Source organism: Papio anubis, chromosome 12 (assembly GCF_008728515.1).
Source record: "Papio anubis isolate 15944 chromosome 12, Panubis1.0, whole genome shotgun sequence".
NCBI lineage: Eukaryota > Metazoa > Chordata > Mammalia > Primates > Cercopithecidae > Papio > Papio anubis.
This window is the reverse complement of record NC_044987.1, coordinates 38171306-38190428: the sequence shown is the minus strand read 5'-3', so window position 1 is coordinate 38190428 and position 19123 is coordinate 38171306. Positions and strand designations below refer to the sequence as shown.

The 19123-nt window shown below is 39.5% G+C and overlaps 1 protein-coding gene across 4 annotated transcripts in view; it reads right to left on the bottom strand.

The window, feature by feature from the left end:
• The window catches only part of MAML2 (mastermind like transcriptional coactivator 2), a 365652-nt gene that overhangs the window by 259151 nt on the left and 87378 nt on the right, over positions 1-19123 (bottom strand). The window lies entirely within an intron of this gene.

Here is a 19123-nt window from a genome sequence, read left to right as displayed (position 1 = left end):
GATATCTAAATATGTAAAAAGAAGAGCCAAATAAGGAAGAATATATACATATAGAAAATTCACTTTCAGAAAGAATAGAAAATTTAACTAACGGATCAAGTATAGGCCAAAATGATTACAAACTAACAATTCATTCTTTTATTCATTAATATAATATATAATTGTCATGTATTGAATCTGGCTGTGGATACAACACATTTGGAAAACTACATAATCTTTTATGCATGCCTACTTTCTTTAAGGCTCACAGATTTCCAGAGTTTACACCTTGCTCATTGTTTAGAATGTGATGCAATGAAAGGAATCTGCTAAGCTAATGTTTATTTTAACAAACACTTTGTTTGAATGCATCCTGACAACTCAAACATCTGTTTTAACTAGAAACATCAACTGAGCTGACTTACTACATTGATAAAATTTGAAAAATTGCTCAATATTCTGCTTTATTCTGCCTGTATGGACAAAGTCTAATGCTTTCTATGCCACCAAATTAGTACTTAAGTGGTTAAAGTAACCAAAGGAGCTTTTGCATACTCTATGCCAGCTGGTGTTGTAAAGAGAATTAGACCTGAAATACCCAGCTCTCAGGACAAGCAATTAGTACAGAGCTTTAGTTGTTTAGCTGGGGGGTTCATTAATATGGAAGAGACAATAAAACTGCTATTTACACTATTACAGAGTTTGATTTAAGCATTTCATGCTAAGACACCTCACATATGAAATCAGTGAAGGGCTTGCATAAAGGAGGAGAGCAATATTAAGCTCATCAGACACAAAACAAAACTGAGCCAAGGTATATTTGTGTTATGTTTCAAGTCAAATAACACATTCTTTACTTGCAAGTGAGACAAGATTTATTTTTTCTTAAGTGGCTAACCTCTGGAAATAATTTGTGAGACCAGAGAAAAAGAACCCAAGTTTGAATGAAGTTTCTGCTGTGAGTCCAAACTTTGCTGTCTCTACGGTAGCATTTCCATGATTGCTATGGTTTTCACTTTGCAAACTCCCTCACAATGACATTTAGGTTTAGCTCCTGGATCGATAACTTATTTCCAAAGTTTGGTCTCATTGTAGCTATTATTGCTACAGACAAAACTTCCTTTATTGATATATGTAGAAGTGGGTTTGCTAAGGTTTAATGAGCCAGAAATCACTAGAAGAGCTATGTAGAGACATGTGAACTTATTCAAGTGTCTGGTATGAACAGAGCTTGTCAGATAAATAATGTGTTTACAAAATGGGATAGAACATTATTGAGTCACTGATGAAATATAGTTGATGGAAGCTTCTCGGAGAAACAGAACTAAGCAAGAGAGAATTTAAAAAGCGATTTGTTGAAGGATCATTGTCCAAAGGAGTAAATAGCCACTTTGGGTTTCAGAAGTCTGTGGAGAAAATAGAAAATGAACAGGTATTCTGGTCAAAGTCCAAGTAATAAGCAAGCTGTGACACCAGGATTGAACCTAAGATTAGGCACAAGCTTGCCAGCTAGGGAAAAGACAGGTTGAAACAACTACAACTGCAACCAAAGATGTGAATCACACTAACATTTTAAAGTCAGAATTGGTCCATTAAATACTCACTTTCCCACACTTTGACATGATGATACAATAGATCCCAATCCTTCTGGCTGCTATAAAGTAAATGTGGTGCTGTTCTCTAAATGGCTGTTATATAGTGTTAGGTTTGAATGATTTAATACTTAGGAGGAGATAGAAAAGGCTCTAGGCTCCAGCCCACTGAGGTGGATTTTCTTTCCTTCCTTGAGTGATGGCAGTAGAAGAGATGGAAGTGAATAGCTGTCGACCCCTATTGGAGGCTGTCCCTGTCAATGCCATCACTTCTCTCAGGAAGCTTAGAAGAGACTGATAGAAAGCCTATGGCTATTTTCGTCAATTTCAGAATAAGGGCACATTCTTAGGACAAAATCAAGAATGTTCAGAGTTTGAGTTGTCCTAAAAACTGAGGCTGGAATGTGATTATGCTTTTTTCATGAGTCAGAGTTTATACATTATTAAGTGTGAATTGATGTATCTTGAGTTTCTTTTATGTTTTTGCATTCAAAGTACAGGGAAATCAAGAAAAAAAAGGAGAAAGAAGCCTTGGTTTCAAATTTTGGGGCTACCATTTACTAACTGTCCACTTGGAGTTTCCATTTGGAGTCTATTGTATCATTAGGACATAGAATAATGGTACCCATGTCATACAGCAGCAGTGGCAGTCATGTCCCAGAGTAGAATGTTGGTCAATAATGTAGGTATATTAGTAAGTTCTCAAACATTTGTTAGTGTTCTTCACCCCAGACGCCTTTCTCCCAGTCACTATGACACAGTCGTGGTGACCTGTCCATGTCTTTTTAACATTTCTGAGCTGGACTTTTCCCATTGGCAAAGTAGGGAAACAACTGATTCTGAATAGGGTGGCTGTAGAGATCATTGAGATTAAGGGAATTTTTCTTACAGGCTTCATAGGCATCATCATCAATTATAGTCTATGAGAATATATTAACTAATAACTTTTTTCTTTGTGGCTATTACAGCACTTCAATTTAGAATCTACATTCAAAGACAAAAGCTAAACAAATGCTAAGGGTCTGTGCCTTAGAATGCTAAATCACCATTAAAGTAAACCATTTCAAAAACTCAATTAGCTGTTCAATTTTATACTGTGATTATTCTTTCTCCAGGTTTTTCCTCACATACAAAAAAGAGAAAATTTGGTTTGTTTTTTCCATATTAAGAAAGCTGATGAACTGTCTGTGTCAGTGTTATATATTTAGTAGGCTTATTATTATTTTTGCAATGCATTGGCACAGCTCAATTTTAAATGCAATTACCACATTATAATCTTGGCAAGACCCACTGTTCCAAATAATTCTCTGATGTACAAATTAGTCTTCCTACTAAATGAAAACTGCCAACAGAAAGGTACTATTACAGTATATAAAAATGAAAAGTCTCGGCTGGGCATGGTGGCTCAAGCCTGTAATCCCAGCACTTTGGGAGGCCGAGGCGGGCAGATCACAAGGTCAGGAGATGGAGACCACGGTGAAACCCCGTCTCTACTAAAAATATGAAAAATGAGCCGGGCGCGGTGGCGGGTGCCTGTAGTCCCAGATACTCAGGATGCTGAGGCAGGAGAATGGCATGAACCCGGGAGGCGGAGCTTGCAGCGAGCCGAGATTGTGCCACTGCACTCCAGCCTGGGCGACAGAGCGACACTCCGTCTCAAAAAAAAAAAAAAAAGAAAAGTCTCATTGAAGTACAGAATAACTATAAATTTCATTTCAGAAGCATATACTATATACACACAAACTTTTTAAAAAGTTATGTTTAAGATGTCTAATTCTCCTGAAATAGCACTCGAATATATAATAACTCCCTGTAGGGTATGTAGGCAGCCTGGATCAAATAGTATCTCCCTATGCTGTGAACTAGAAACACTACTAGACTAATAGGTTGAACTATTTATTCTACCATTTTTCCAGAATATGAAGATAAACAGCAATTGAAGTGTGGTCAGAAGATCCTGCAATTATTTTTTGATCACCAACACCATCAGCTGTTGTGAGGTAAAGTTTTTATTATAGTATATATTTACAGATGTCTCTAACAACTTCCAGTATTTTCACTAGTTCTGCCATACAGTAGTACCATACATTGTCTTTTCAGCATCAAAGATTTATTGCTTTAGCAGAGAAACCAACTCTGAAATGAGGACTTTGAAACTGGCTTTTATTTCCTACTAGGTGGTCCTTCTGGGAAGATAAATGCACAGCTTCTCTTTCCAACATCTACTAGAAAACCCTTTTGAAACAATGTGGGAGGCTGATGACTATGCCCCTATTGCAGTGGTCCTCCACAGGGGGTGATTTGGCCCCCCAGGAGAGATTTGGCAATGTCTGGAGATACTTTTGACTGTTGTAACTGGAGGGAGGGGTCTACTGGCAACTAGTGGGTAGAGGCCAGAGATGCTGGTAAACATCTTACAATGCACAGGACAGCCCCACACAAAAAGAACTTAGTCCAAAATGAAAATAGTTCCACGGTTAAGAAACCTTGCCCTATTGGCTTCTCTGTCAACATAACAGGTACTGCCTGTGACCATTTGTTGCCAGAGTGTCTGTCCCTGGGACAGTGATGACTGTGGAAGTCAACAGAGGAGGAGAATTTAAATCCTCCATTTCCTGCTGGGATCTCATAAAGTGATGTAAACCAATGGGGCCTTGGTTTGTTTTAGGTTAGACTTGTGGAAGTTTTTGAAATTCTAGTTTTGCTCTGTTCAATCATTTTAGAAAATAAGTATCGTTCTGGTTTGAATTAGTTTGTTTGGTCTATTTTTGAACATATTTTGCTTCAGTTACAACATTAATATTTGGGTTTTATTCAGTTCAGGGTTCAGCAAATTAGCAAAATTACGGCTTTGGGTTATGGTCACTTGTTTTATATCTTTGCATGAGAGCCCATGCAGGCGTGATTAGAGCAGAAAGCTAAGGTTCATCACAACCATGGCCATTAGTGCTTTCTATGGTCCAAGGAAGTTAATTCACTTTTTACTTTGTTTCTCAAGAGGACTCAACAATGCAAGCAACCAAACCAAGTGGACACCCCTCTTTCTGTTGCTTGGTTTAAAATTAAAACCCTTGATGAAGAAAGTGATTTATTTCATATTATATTTATGAAAAGGTACAACAATCTCAATGTTGAGTATTCCTGAAACTGTTTACTTGATTATACAATGAAGAAACAAGACAGGAAAAAAAAACTTCATAAAAATCACCAGGGATTTTTTTTTAATGCCCATGTACCCTTATTTTGCAATGGCTCTGGTTGTGAAATCATCAGACTGAAAAATACTGGAGGAGTGGTGAGGGTGGATTTTAGTGACAAGATTTCCTTAAGGCTGTAAACAAACCAAATTCACTAAGAGAAACAGAGATGGCAGATTTCATCATAAAAGGGGGAAAACATTTTCCAGTTGAATTATAGGTGCAGCACAAAACAGTTGTTTCATTTTTAAAAACTTTAGTTCCTGTGGGCTGAAACAGAGCATTTCAATTGGCTCAGTTCATGAAAGCCATCTGCACCTGCTCACGAAACAGCTTAAAGAGAAAAAAAAAAAGTGTGCACCAAGGATTTTAACTTACACAGACAATAAGGGATAGACTCTGGCACTCAAGCACTGAAAAAGGAGGAGCAGGATAAAGGGGAAAGTATCATAATTTTATGAAGTACCAATAAATAACCCCAAATCAGCTTACAGCATCACTTAGGTCTACCTGTGAAAGCTATACTTGCCTGTTCTGGTTGCATGTTTAAAAGTTAAGCAATTAAACTTCAATTATATGGGTTTTTCTTTTATGTAGCCTAGGGTTGAATGCATTACTGGCAGGAAACTTTAGCTCATGAATTCAATCAAAAATCCTTTCATTTGTCAGAACTGCTTCCTGCTGTCTCCTTTAAACATCTGCTTCTCCAGTTCAGGGACACACACACACACACACACACACACACACACACACACGCTCTTTGTTAAAATAATAAGCAATCTACCAACTTCCCTTGCAAAAGTTACATTCTCTCTTACACACACACACTTGTTCCCAGTAGAGTTTATTTAATGTGTCTTTAATAGCTTCCTTGTTCTTCTCTCTTCCTTTCCGCTTTTAAATTCTGGAAAACCTCAAGCTGACAAAAGACGACATTTTAAAAATGCGAGGATAAGGCCCGGCCGGCCTCCAGACCAATGAGAAGGAAGCAGAGCAAGGAGGCGGGGGAGGCGGGGTTGGCTGTCGGGAATTGCCTGCACTCCTTAAGCGGCAGGCACTTCCTGCTAGAGGAGTCCAGTTCTGCACAAACAGAAATCGGGTGGAAAGCTAACAGGAGGCGTTGGTCAAGTTCAAAACAATCTGCGCGTGTCCAGGCTCGCGCGGAGCCGGACTCCAGCCGCGCGGCTCAGACCTCACTAGAGCCATCACCTGAGAAATCCACAGCCTTTTCTCATCAGGCTTAGACTGTTCATCCCACACCTCCAAGAAGGAAGACCCACATGTTAAAACTATGAGAAAAGCTGGAAGTGCCTTCTGAAAAGTCATCCTTCTTTTCTTTTCTTTTTTTTTTTTTTTTGAGACAGAGTCTCACTCTGTCACCCAGGCCGGAGTGCAGTGGCGCGATCTCACCTCACTGCAAGCTCCGCCTCCCGGGTTCACGCCATTCTCCTGCCTCAGCCTCCCGAGTCGCTGGGACTACAGGTGTCTGCCACTGAGCCCGGCTAATTTTTTGTATTTTTAGTAGGGACGGGGTTTCACCGTGTTAGCCAGGATGGTCTCGATCTCCTAACCTTGTGATCCGCCTGCCTCGGCCTCCCAAAGTGCTGAGATTACAGGTGTGAGCCACCGCACCGGGCCCAGTCATTCTTCTTTAACCACGACACAGGTACTCAGGTCCCCTGGCCTTCCTCTGCACTGATGGACTTTCCTTTGTGAAACCGATTCAGAGGCGAACCTCAAGTGGTTTATTCCTTCGCCTAAAAATTGTGCTGCTTTTTACTCTAGTGAAGTCTGGAGAATAAATTAATAAAAACTTGGGGCTGTGCGGCCTAATGGTCTCAAACCCTGTTCCAGATGTTTTGAAATATTATTATCCCTTTTGAGAGCCTCAGTGTCTCCCTGGAGGGAAAGACATCTGCCTTAAAGGAACTTACCAAGAAACTACAAACATTTAACTGCACAAAACAATAGTACCTTAATAAGACAAGGCGCATAATACAACTGGCTGCCCTATTATGACGTGTAAGAACGTTTTCATACGTAAGGCATGCTTGCAATCTGTAAGTAGATAAGGAATCCTGTGGTTGTCACACTTTTCATATTAATATGGATAGAAGAGTTTAAACTCTAATGATTAGAAAATTACTCGTATTCTGAAGTGTATTACAATCAATACATTCATGATATCTACATGTTGTAATTATTCATCCTTAAAAATGGTTTATATGGTTATAGCCAGATATCTATTGATTATTGTTTTATTGTTATGTTAGTAATAGTAATAATAGCTAACATTTCTGAGCACTTTGTGCCAATTATAACACAAAGTTCTTTACATGCATTATTTCATTTCACCCCTATGACTCTATAGAACTGTGATTACATTGAAGAAACAGAGGTTTGTATCATTAGTTTGCTATAGGCCAGGGAAGTGAGTTAACAAAGCTGTGACTTGAACCCAACACCTGGACTCTCAGAGCAATCACACACTATTCAACCATCCACCCATTCATCCATCTATCCATCTGTCTGTCCATCCATCCATCCATCCATCCAATCACCCACACACCCATCCATCCAACATGAAATGTGTATTATTTGGAAAGACACAGTTATAACATGTTGACGAAAGACACAGTCATAAGACATGCACAAAATACTTTAAAAAAGGGATCTATTTTATCCACCTGAAACAACAGGAACATGCTGTATCTTAAAATGTCAGATGTTAGATGTGAGATTATACATCCATACTGAACTGTAGAAACAATGAATAAATACAAGCAAAACCAAAAAAGCCAGTGCAACTGATATCAACAAGAAATTCAATACTCCTTTGACATTCAAAATATTCAGGGTCTCTCTCAAAAGACGGTTTTTCCTTGAATTTTCCAAATAATTTGCAAAAATTAATTCAGGGAGCCTTCAGGAATAGCAAGTTTCCAAAACAAAACATGCATAGCATGCACACTTTTACCATTTTATTTGAGTGGAAAGTTTATTGGCAATATTAAATTTCACCCTAGATAGGATATGAGAATATTTTGATAAATCACAATTCATAGTATATTAATGCCATGTGAGAATTTTGTTTCCCAAGTAAGAGCTCACATGGAACTTGGTCATTAAACCTTAAAGAAACCTTTCTTACATATCTATAGGCCTCAAATTGAAAATATCTATAAGTGAATTTGTAGATTTCTTTTTAGTTTAATTCCTGAGTATATAGGGCAAAAGCTTACATCCTTTATATAAACTTCTGCTTTGGGCTAAAACTGATATATCTTCACGTTGAGGTTTCATCTGAAATGCACCAAGTTGGCTGACTTACTTCAATATGAGTTTGTATGGCTATAAAATTGTGCCCTAACTCAAGCTATTTCTATGTTCACCTGAATCACACCCATGCTTAATTATTTTTTTTATTTTTATTTTTTTTGAGACAGAGTCTCACTCTGTTGCCCAGACTGAAGTGCAGTGGTGCAATCTTGGCTTACTGCAACCTCTGTCTCCAGGGTTCAAGCGATTCTCCTGCCTCAGCCTCCTGAGTAGCTGAGATTACAGGTGTGTGCCACCACGCCTGGCTAATTTTTATATTTTTTTTGGTAGAGATGGGGTTTCACCATGTTGGTCAACCTGATTTCGAACTCCTGACCTCGTGATCTGCCTGCCTCGGCCTCCCAAAGTGCTGGGATTACAGGTGTGAGCCACTGCGCCCAGCTGCTTAATTCTTTATATTTCACATTCAACAAAAATGTGGAGGCTTATCATATGCCACGTACTATGCTAGGCACTGGGGACACAAAACAACATGAAACATGGTCCCTATGCTGGAAAGAGTTACAGACTTGTGAAAGAGACCAACAGGTAAATACATCCTAAGAACAGGATAAGTGGCAAAATTGAAGCGTAGGGACTCATAAGAAAGGGGTAGGGACTCATAACGAAGAGTGATTAACTCAGGGAAAGTCATTTCCTCTACAGAGCATCTCATTCATCCCTTCAACTGGTATTTTTTGGATTCTGAAGTATAAGGAGGTGTTTATAAGTAGAAAAGGCAAAAGAACATCATATGCAAATGCATGAAGTTCTGAAAGGGATTTCATGTTTGGGGACATGGTTGAACTATGTACAAAATGCTATGGAAGCACAAGGCATCAGTCAAGCACAGTGATTGCTTCTGCCTGGGGTGTGAAGGAGGGCATCAGAGAAGAGATGGCATGTGGTCTACCTCCTGAACATAGCCATAAACTCTCTTTGTAAACTGATCATTCTTAAAGCCATTTTAGGTACAGTACAGATTAAGTGCTCAATCTCTTTAGTATAAAACCAGTGAAAAAAATTCCTGCATTGTTTCAGTCAAAGTATGAATGGAATCAAATGTGTCTGAATTATTTGGTGAAAAACAATGAACTGTTCCCACATGCACAGTAGAGACAGTTCAGCCTGCACTTACTGCAGTATCATACCCAGAATTGTAGTTACCCATGTTGACTGGTCAATGTAATATATACAGTTTGAGGTCGGCTCTGAGGACACCGTTGTGGACATGCACAGCATTTGTCAATTACGAATGGAGAACCACCTCCCTCAGACCAGCAGTTCTCACAGTCTCCTCACCCTGTCTCTATTGTTAATGCCAAGTGAAACAAGGACATAATTCATACCCCAGTTGCCTTTCTTTTCATGTGTGGCATGATCAAAAGAATAATTATACAGAGAGGAATTCTGCAAAGACAAAAATTGCGTGTGATCCTCCTTACATAAGGACCTTAGTGTGTTGCTGGAAACTCTCTGATTCATTCTGTTGACTGGCAGCTTCAGGTTACAAGCAGAGAACAGAGAGCCTTCATTAACATCTTTCTAGCCTCAAATATGGAGTCAGTGCTCAACACACAGATTTAGTCTTGACAAGTACATATCAGATTCAGACCATGCAATAAATAAATAAATAAACCTTCAAAAATAGTTTGATCACCTCTAAGGAAAGAGAAAGAGGGCACAGACAGCTCAATTAAGTGGCCCTAGAGAAAGAGTTTGGAGAATTTGCTAAGAATTCTGAGATAGGAGTTCAGTAGCCGAAAAAATGTCACTATGCTTTCAAGTTCCCATACACTCTTGCTTAACATCTCATATCCCCACCCCAACCCACAAGCGTAAAGCCTAGATCAGAAAGAAAAAGGTCAAGCTTCCTATGGGAAAAATTTAGCATTTTTTACTAGAGTGATAGATTAGCATCTGCTTTCCAATCAATTTTACCCTGTTCAAATACAACTTTGCCCATTTTGCAGATGCCCACTGCCACTGCCCCTGCCCCTGCCCCTGCTAGGCAGAAGATGGTGAAGAAAAACACAGCCAGCATGGTTAGTCTCATTGGAAATTCTGAACCACTAACCTCAAATGGGCCATTGGTGCTACACCCATTCTAGCACATTCTTCTGGTTCCATTAACTCTTTCATTCTCCTGCATGACTATTTCACAGCTTTTCCTCTCTCTTCTAAACCTCCAGCACCTTCGTCCCAATTCTTACTCCCAGTTGCTGGATGAACTTTGATTCCTATTTCACTGAGAAAATAGAAGCAATCAGCCCACCAACAACCTTCCACCAACACATCTGACCACTTAACTGATATTTATACCCACTTTCACCAATATGGTAGTCACTTCTATTGAATACTTGAAAACTGGCTAGTTCAAATTGAAATGTGCTGTTAGTGTAAAATGTACTGGATTTTGAAAATTAAATTTTCCTATTAGTGGTTTTATATTCACTACATATTTTAATAGTAATTTGTACATATTAGGTTAAATAAAATCATTAAAATTAATTTCACTTGTTTCTTTCACTTTTTTTTTTTTTTTTTTTTTGAGACAGAGTCTTGCTCTGTTGCCCAGGCAACAGAGTGCCGTGGCAATCTTGGCTCACTGCAACCTCCGCCTCCTACGTTCAAGTGATTCCCTTGCCTCAGCCTCCCGAGTAGCTGGGACTACAGGCACCCACCACCATGCCTGGCTAATTTTGTATTTTTAGTAGAGGCAGGGTTTCATCATGTTGGCCAGACTAGTCTCCAACTCCTGACCTCAAGTGATCCATCCACCTTGGCCTCCCAAAGTGCTGAGATTATAGGTGTGAGCCACCACGCCCGGCCTGTTTTACTTTTTAATGTGGCTACTAGAAAATTTAAATTGTCTATGTGGCTCACATTACATTTAATTGGACAGGGCTACTTTATTCTCTGCTATTACTATGCTCTTATTGGAGATTAAACCACCCTCTCCCTATGCATTAGAACCCCCTCTTCTTTCCCACCCAGGGACTTCATCTCAGCAATTCTCCCTGCTTTCTCCTTTTTCATTGATTTCCCCCTCTAATTGGATCATTCTCATCTGCATACAAACATGCCACTGTATTTTCTATTTTGAAAATACAAAACAGTTCTTGACTACATGTCATAGTTCAGTTCCCACCTCATTTCTTTATACTAGAACTCCTTAAAAATGTCTGTACTCACTGTCTCCAATTCTTCTCATTTCATTTCTTATGAATCTACTCCAATCCCCACCACTCCTACAAAATGGCTCCAACTAGCAGAAGCTAGTATGTGCTGCAACTAGCAGAAGCTGATTGTTACATATTCAAGAACTTTGCGAGCTGATTGTTAAACTGTTTGTAGCTGGAAATTGACTATGATGGGAATATTTCCACAGGGAAATTTTGTAAACACTACAAATCAGGATTTTGCTGTTGTCACTGCTTTTCAGAGAGCCAATTTACCAGGACACCACTGATTGAAAGTCACCAATGACTTTCACCTGACTCAGTGATCAATTACAGTCTTCAGCTTAACTAATTTATTGGCAGTATTTGACAATAAACTCTTCCTCTGACAAACTCTTCCTCCTTCTTAAGTTCTTTCTTCACTAGCCTTTTGGGGCACCATTTTCTCTTACGTTCTCTCCCTCAGTTCTCTTCTGTCTCCTTTCTGCTTCCACTTCGTCTTTCTGACCTCTAAATATTGGAGAGTGTTAGCACTCTGTCCAAACACCTCTTCCTTTCTTTAGCTCCAGGTGTTTACATTTAGCCTTCTAGCCTTAAATACACAAATGTACACTTTTAAGCCAGCCCTTGCCCATGAATGCCAGCTCACTTATTTTCCTACTTGGCCTCTCTGCTTGGATGTCTAATAGGCATATCAAACTAACATGTCCAAAATGAAACTTCTAATTCTCTCGCCTCTTCTTTCCCCAGTCACCAAACATGACACTCCAACAGCTCAATATCCCCCCCAGCTCAATAAATGGCAGTTCTAGCTGCACAAGTCACACATTTTGAGTGATCCTTGGTTCTGTTCTTTCTTTGACACCCTACATCCAATGCATTGGCACTACTCTTGGCTCTGTCTTTAAAATATATCTAAAATCCACACTTTTCCCCACTTTTACTGCTACTAGCTTGCTAGTAGCTAGTAACTAGCTCCAAGCAACCATCACTTCCAACTTGTGCAACTATACAATAAACTTGGAACTTATCTCCATACAAGACCCAGTGTAAGCTTATAAAAATAAGTTAGATCTTCTTACACTTCTTAAAACATTTTGCTGCCTGTCTTGCTTAGAATAAAAGCAAATCTTCTTATTGGTCTACACAGTCCTACAAGGTGTTCCTGTTACCTCTCAGAACTCATCTCCCACCACTCCCACCTAGTTTACTCTGGTCCTGCTAGAGCCTCCTTGCAATTTGACAAAGATGCTTCAGCTCAGAGGCTTTGCACTTGCTATTCCCTCTACCTGAGAACTCATTATCCAGATGGTTTCATGGCTCACTCCCTTACTTCCTGCAGGCCCACTCTGCATGAAATTAATTCCCTCCATGGTACTTATCGCCCTTTGGCATACTATAGTGTTACCTGTTTATGTGTTGACATCCATCTAGGCTTGGCAGACAAATTATCTGCCTTTTTTTTTTAATAAAAAAAATGTTTAAAATTTCATTTTTTTAATTCTTAAAACTGTATTTTTTAAATTGACAAAAAATTGTACATGTTCATGAGTTACACAGTGATGTTTCAATACATCTAATGATAGTGCTCTGATCAAGGTAATTAATACATCCATCATTTCAAACATTTATCATTTATTTGTGTTGGGAACATACACTATCCATCTTCTAGCTAGTTGAAACAATATATTATTGTTTGCTATAGTCATCCTACAGTGCTAAAGAACACTAGAATTTATTCCTCCTATCGAGCTGTAATTTTGTATCATTTAATAAATATCTCCTTATCCCTTTATATCTAGCAGTTAGAAGAGTAGTGCTTGGCCCATAGTGAAAGCTCAGTAAATGTTGAATGAATGAATATATTGATGTCACACCATCAGCTTTGGAGCATGAAGGAAGCTACTATTACCTTCTCTTCTGTGTAAAGGATTAAGTGATAGACACATTTTAAAATGACAAGTGTTCAATTTCTCTGCCAGGCTGTCCTTGCATACAGACTAAATAGGGAGGCGTTTTGGACTGGCAAAACAATTAAATATGTCTTGATTCAGTATTAATAGTAACTTACTTGGTGATAATGACATTACAAACTCTTTTCTTAATATTTGTAAGAGGGGATTTCTCCATCTTGAAAGTTTCTTAATATCATACTTGGAGGAACTGCAGAAAGAACTATAATTGAAACTGAAAGTATCCCCTAGGACATTGGCCTTGGTTGATTTGTGGAGTGATGGTGAGGGGTGAGGGAGAAGAGGGAGCAATAAAACAAATGCCAAAGTTTTTAGCAATTTTATATCACTAGCAATAAAGTAGTCTTTACAATTACACACACCTAACACCTAATGATTGTTTCCACTCCGCCATCCCTCATTCTCTTCTGCCATTGATGTTGCAAAAAAACTGAGGCTGAAGTCACCCAGTGAAAATCATGGCCCGCAAAATGTTGTCTCTCTTTTACTGAAGATGGTAGAGTACAGGCGGGAGGCCTCCCATCCCCAGAATTTTCATGGAGGTAGATGTGTTTCAGATATCTGTAGCTAGAATTCAGAGCACGTAATATGACTCACAGATGATTGGTAATCTACAGTACCATTTTTTTTCTCTAAGGTATTGGGATAATTAGATAGATAGGCCTGAGTTTTAGTTATCTCTTATAACATTTTTTATGGGAATGTGTTCTGTGAGATTCAAATTCTTGCTTTATAACTGAATTTTGGAAGACATACATTATATGTGTAAATTAGAAACTCTGGAAACTGCCTGTATCATTATTAGTAGTAAGTAGTATTATTAAATTAGAGTTCTAGCTAAGCCCAAAAGGCAGGTATGTTTTAACCTTCTATGGTAGCAGGAACAATAAGCAGTGATTATCCCTTTTAATTTTCCAAACATTTTAGGAGGTATTAGAGGTTCCATCCTAGTGGAGTTGGAGAAGCATCAATGATAGAAAAATTACAAACCTAAAACCCTTTTTTTGTTGTTGTTTTTCTTTTTTTTTTCTTTTTCTTTTTTTTTTTTTTTTTGAGGATGGAGTCTCCTCTGTCACCAGGCTGGAGTGCAGTGAAGTGCGATCTCAGCTGCAACCTCCACCGCCAGATTCCGCCATTCCTCCTGCCTCAGCCTCCTGGGTAGCTGGGATTACAGGTGCCCACCACCCCTTAGCTGATTTTTGCATTTTTAGTAGAGACGGGGTTTCACCCTGTTAGCCAGGATGATCTCGATCTCCTGACCTTGTGATCCGCCCACCTCGGCCTCCCAAAGTGCTGGGATTACAGGCGTGAGCCACCACGCCCAGCCAATACAAGCCCTTTAAAAACCAGACGGAGTAGCAAAGACACTCCTGGTTGTATGATCTGGCTAATTTCCATTTTATTCTAAATACTTTTTCCTATAAAATTACATTTGTTATGCTGTTGAGAAATATGTGCCTCTCTCTCTCTACACACACACACACACACACATACACACCACATGCACAGACGTATGCAATAGAAAATGAAGTCAACCAATATTATTGAGTTCTGAAAATGTACTACACGTTTTGCTGAGTTCTCTATATAAATAATATAACAGTGAATACCTTCTATATATGTGTCAAGTATTTCACATGCATTGTATCTAATCTTCACAATAATGAAAGCAAACCGTTATGTGATGCTTTGTGTAAGGCGTTGTTCTCAGCGCTTTACCTTGACTAACTCCTTTTTTTTTCGACCTGGAGTCTCGCTCTGTTGCGAGGCTGGAGTGCAGTGGAGCGAGCCTGGAGTGCAGTGGAGCGACCTCCACTCAATGCAATTTCTGCCTCCTGGGTTCAAACAGTTCTCCTGCCTCAGCCTCCCAAGTAGCTGGGACTACAGGCGCAAGTCACCATGCCTGGCTAATTTTGTATGTTTAGTAGAGACAGGGTTTCACCATGTTGGCCAGGATGGTCTCAACATGACAGGCTTATGAGGCAGGAGGCAGACACTAACATCACTGCTATCTTCAGATGAGGCACCTGAGGCAAGAGAAGTTAGATGAAACTTGTCCAAGGTCATATCAGGTGTAAACAGCTCACCTAGGTTTTAAGCATAAGTAGTCTTGCTTCAGTCACGTTCTTACTCAGCCATATCTTGCTGCCTTTTACACAACAACCTATGAGGAAAGCATTTTAATTGTCTCCATTTTCCTGATGAAGAACTGTATGAAGTCCCTTGCCCAGTTAAAGGGCATAATGGGATCCCATCTCAGGGTGCTGACATGAAAGTGTGGGTTCTCACAAAACAGCCTCCCACTGTAATATCTTGTCTCTTTGAACAAATACTTAGTTTCACAAAGTCAAATGGCATGCCTTAAAATTCTTTTGCATAATCCCCCCTTGCACAGAAATACCCAAGGCTCTGCATATAGTAGATACTCAACAGAGGAAAGAGATTCACACAGATTGATTTTGCATCATATGTAATTAAGAGCCAAAAAAAACCCTTCAACACCACAGCTTCCCTTTATTCTGAGAAAACTCCAAGGAAAACTGACTTTGATTTCCTAAATCATCTTTTGATTTACTCTAGTAGAAGAAAATCAATGCTAAAATAACTATTGAAAGCCATCTGAGATGTGCTGCTCTAACATGACGATGCCAAGGAATATAGACATTAAATTGATCTTGGAATCCAAGCTCCCCTTCCTTATCCAACACAAGAGAAATCACAAAATCCACATGGAGGAGAAATCTTCCTATCTAGACTGCGGGACTTGTCATTTACTCAAAACAGAAATCTCCAATGCCATCTTGTTTACGAAGCAGCTAAGGTTGTTACTTCTGTACTCAAGTGAGCGCTGCCTCTTTGTAATATTGATTGCTGGGATTTTTGCTGGTAGTACACTGACAGAGATCGATCACTAAAATCTTCTGAGGCACATTTATCTTTCTCTGTATTGAGAGAGAAACCCCATTTTCCTCAAGAAAAGGCGAAGCTGTTCCAGCACGTTTTAAATGATTCATATTATCTGACAATGGAAAGGTAAATTCTCTTCCAGGATTTAGGGTATAATTCTCAGCCATCTGAGAATTCTGTTTATCTCACCTTGTCTCCTTGCTCAGAGAATCACAAATAGATGGAAACATCTAATGCCAAGGCATCTAATAGCTCCAGCATAGGATACTGTGACTGCTCCAGATAGATTTTCTCCGTGAAAACCAAAGTTTATGGTTAATCACCCTGTCCCCTTCTCATTATGGCACTATCAGACATATTTAAGGAAGTGATAAGAAGTCTTTGCAAAGGTATATAAGAATAAATATGATACACTGAAGGTATCACTTACACTTTTTTTAAAGATAAGAATTTGTGAGACTTCTGGGGGATTTTTGACAGGTCCTATTAGGGTTATTTTAAAACACACAGAGGAAAGTGATTTGATGTTAAGCAGTGGCAAATCTACACAAAAACAAAAACAGTCATCGCAGACTTTCACTCAATATAAAGTTCTACCAAACCTATGCAAATAATAATCGCATTTTCTAGAAAGAGTTCTAAAGTAAGTCACACATACAAACCTCAGTAGCAGCACAAAACATCCTTTGTTGCCGGACGTGAGAAAAACACACTCGCTTCTAAAAAAAGCCATAGGAAGGAAGTGGAAGAACCTCAGGGGCGAGTGGGAGTGCGAAAGGAATGTTGCAGCTCTTTTTTTTTTTTTTTTTTTTTTTTAAACATGTAAGCTTGCTGTGGCTCTTAATAGTAGGGCTAGTAGTTCAAGAAAGTGAAGTTAAATCTTTGGGATCTTTTTTACCTATTCTTATAAGGGTACTATCAGCCAAATAGGTTTGAAAATCATGACAGAAGTACATTGATATTCTGGCTTTACATTGCCCCACACTAAAAAAAAAAAAAAAAAAAAAAAAAAAAAAAACCTTTTAAAAAGCAAATCAAAAGAACTAAAACACCTGCATAAGATTCAAATTTCACACATCTCAAAACAACCAAGACTGCCAAAATAAAAATTAAAAGTCATTCCAGAGCAAAGGATGCCTAAGCAAAGCAATGTGCTGAAATTTTTGCAATGTAACAAAATGGAATATATTTGTCAGAGGCAGAGGATAAATTGAGGGCTCCTTTTTTTTTTTTTTTTTTTTTTGAGACAGGGTCTCACTGTGTCACCTAAGCTGGAGTGCATGGTGCAATCACAGCTGACTACAGCCTCTCCCAGGCTCAGGTGATTCTCCCACCTCAGCATCCCAAGTAGCTGGGACTACAGGCGAGTGCCACCACACCCAGCTAAAATTTTTTTGGTATTTTTTTTAGAGACAAGTTTCCCCAAGTTGCCCATGCTGGTCCGGAACTCCTGGGCTCAAGCGATCCGCCCACGGCCCGCCATGGCCTCCCAAAGTGCTGGGATTACAGGCGCAAGTTACCACACCCAGCCTGAGGGCTCTTTTGAAAACACAAATATGATCATGTCACTTCCCTGCATAAAATCCTTTAATACCTTCTCACTGTGCTAAGGATAAAGACAAAATTATCAATATGGCTTACAAAGCTCTTCATGAACTGTTCGTTGCGTAACTGTCAAGCATCATGTTAAGAGCTCATATTGATTGAATGCTGATTACTGACTGAACATAGACACTATTTCAGTGAATCCTGTTACAACCTTTTCAGGTGTTATCTCCATTTTACAGAAGAGGAACTGGGAAGTTGAGTTACTTGCCTAAGATTATAAACTAGAAAGTGGTTATGTCAAACACTGTTGAGGAAATTCCCAATCCCCTCTCACTTGCTGTCTCCATTGTTAGGGCTGCAAGATCTATGTTCTCACTTTCACATTTTCCCTGGTTATTTGGGTTGGGTTCTGGCCTATGACACACAGGTAGAATTCCAACAGAAGATTTCTGAGAAGCTTTGAACTTTTCTGATAAACTAACCTGACATTGCACATCTTCTCCCTTCTTCCTCAATGCGCCATTGTGCCTGCAGCTGCAGCCGCCATTTCCACGTGAGGGAATGACAAAGCCACAGGCTACGAATGTAGAGCAGAAGACAGAAAGAACCTGGATCTGTGATGACCTCATCAAGCCCTGCACCATCCCTGGACTACTTATTGCTTATTGCCGGACTTTTTGTTTTGTGGAGATAATTTCCCCTCTTTTTTTCTTTTTTTTTTTTTGAGACGGAGTTTCACTCTTGTCGCCCAGGCTTATGTGCAATGGCGCGATCTCGGCTTACTACAACCTCTGCCTCCTGGGTTCTAGCGATTCTCCTGCCTCAGCTTCCCGAGTAGCTGGGATTACAAGCGCCCGCCACCACGCTGGGCTAATTTTTGTATTTTTAGTAGAGACGGGGTTTCACCACTTTGGCCAGGCTGGTCTCGAACTCCTGATCTCAGGTGATTCACCCGCTTCCGCCTCCCAAAGTAGTGGGATTACAGGTATGAGCCACCGCGCCCGGCCAATTTCCTCTTTTTATATGAACTTCAGTAAGGTAGGCTTTCTGTTCTTTGGATGCCACACACACAAAAAAATTCTTAACTGATACAGCTATGACGTTAGGATTCCAACTGGAAACTCTGATTTCAGAGCCCTTGAGCTGAATTCCATTCCTCCCTGTTTCACTCTTACTTTTGCGCTCTTTGCTATGGCCATACTGATCTTGAAGTTCCTCAAAATGACCACATTTCTTCCTGCCCCACAGCCTTTGCTTTTCCCTCTGCCTGAGAAATCTTCTACTTATCCTTCAGATCTCAGCTTAAATACTGAGATACTTAGCCATCTCAGTATTAAATGGAACTTAAATATTTCTCCCATACATGGGTTCACAGAAACCTGTATTTGTCTTCTGAGCCTTATCACAATCACAAACAAATAAGAACT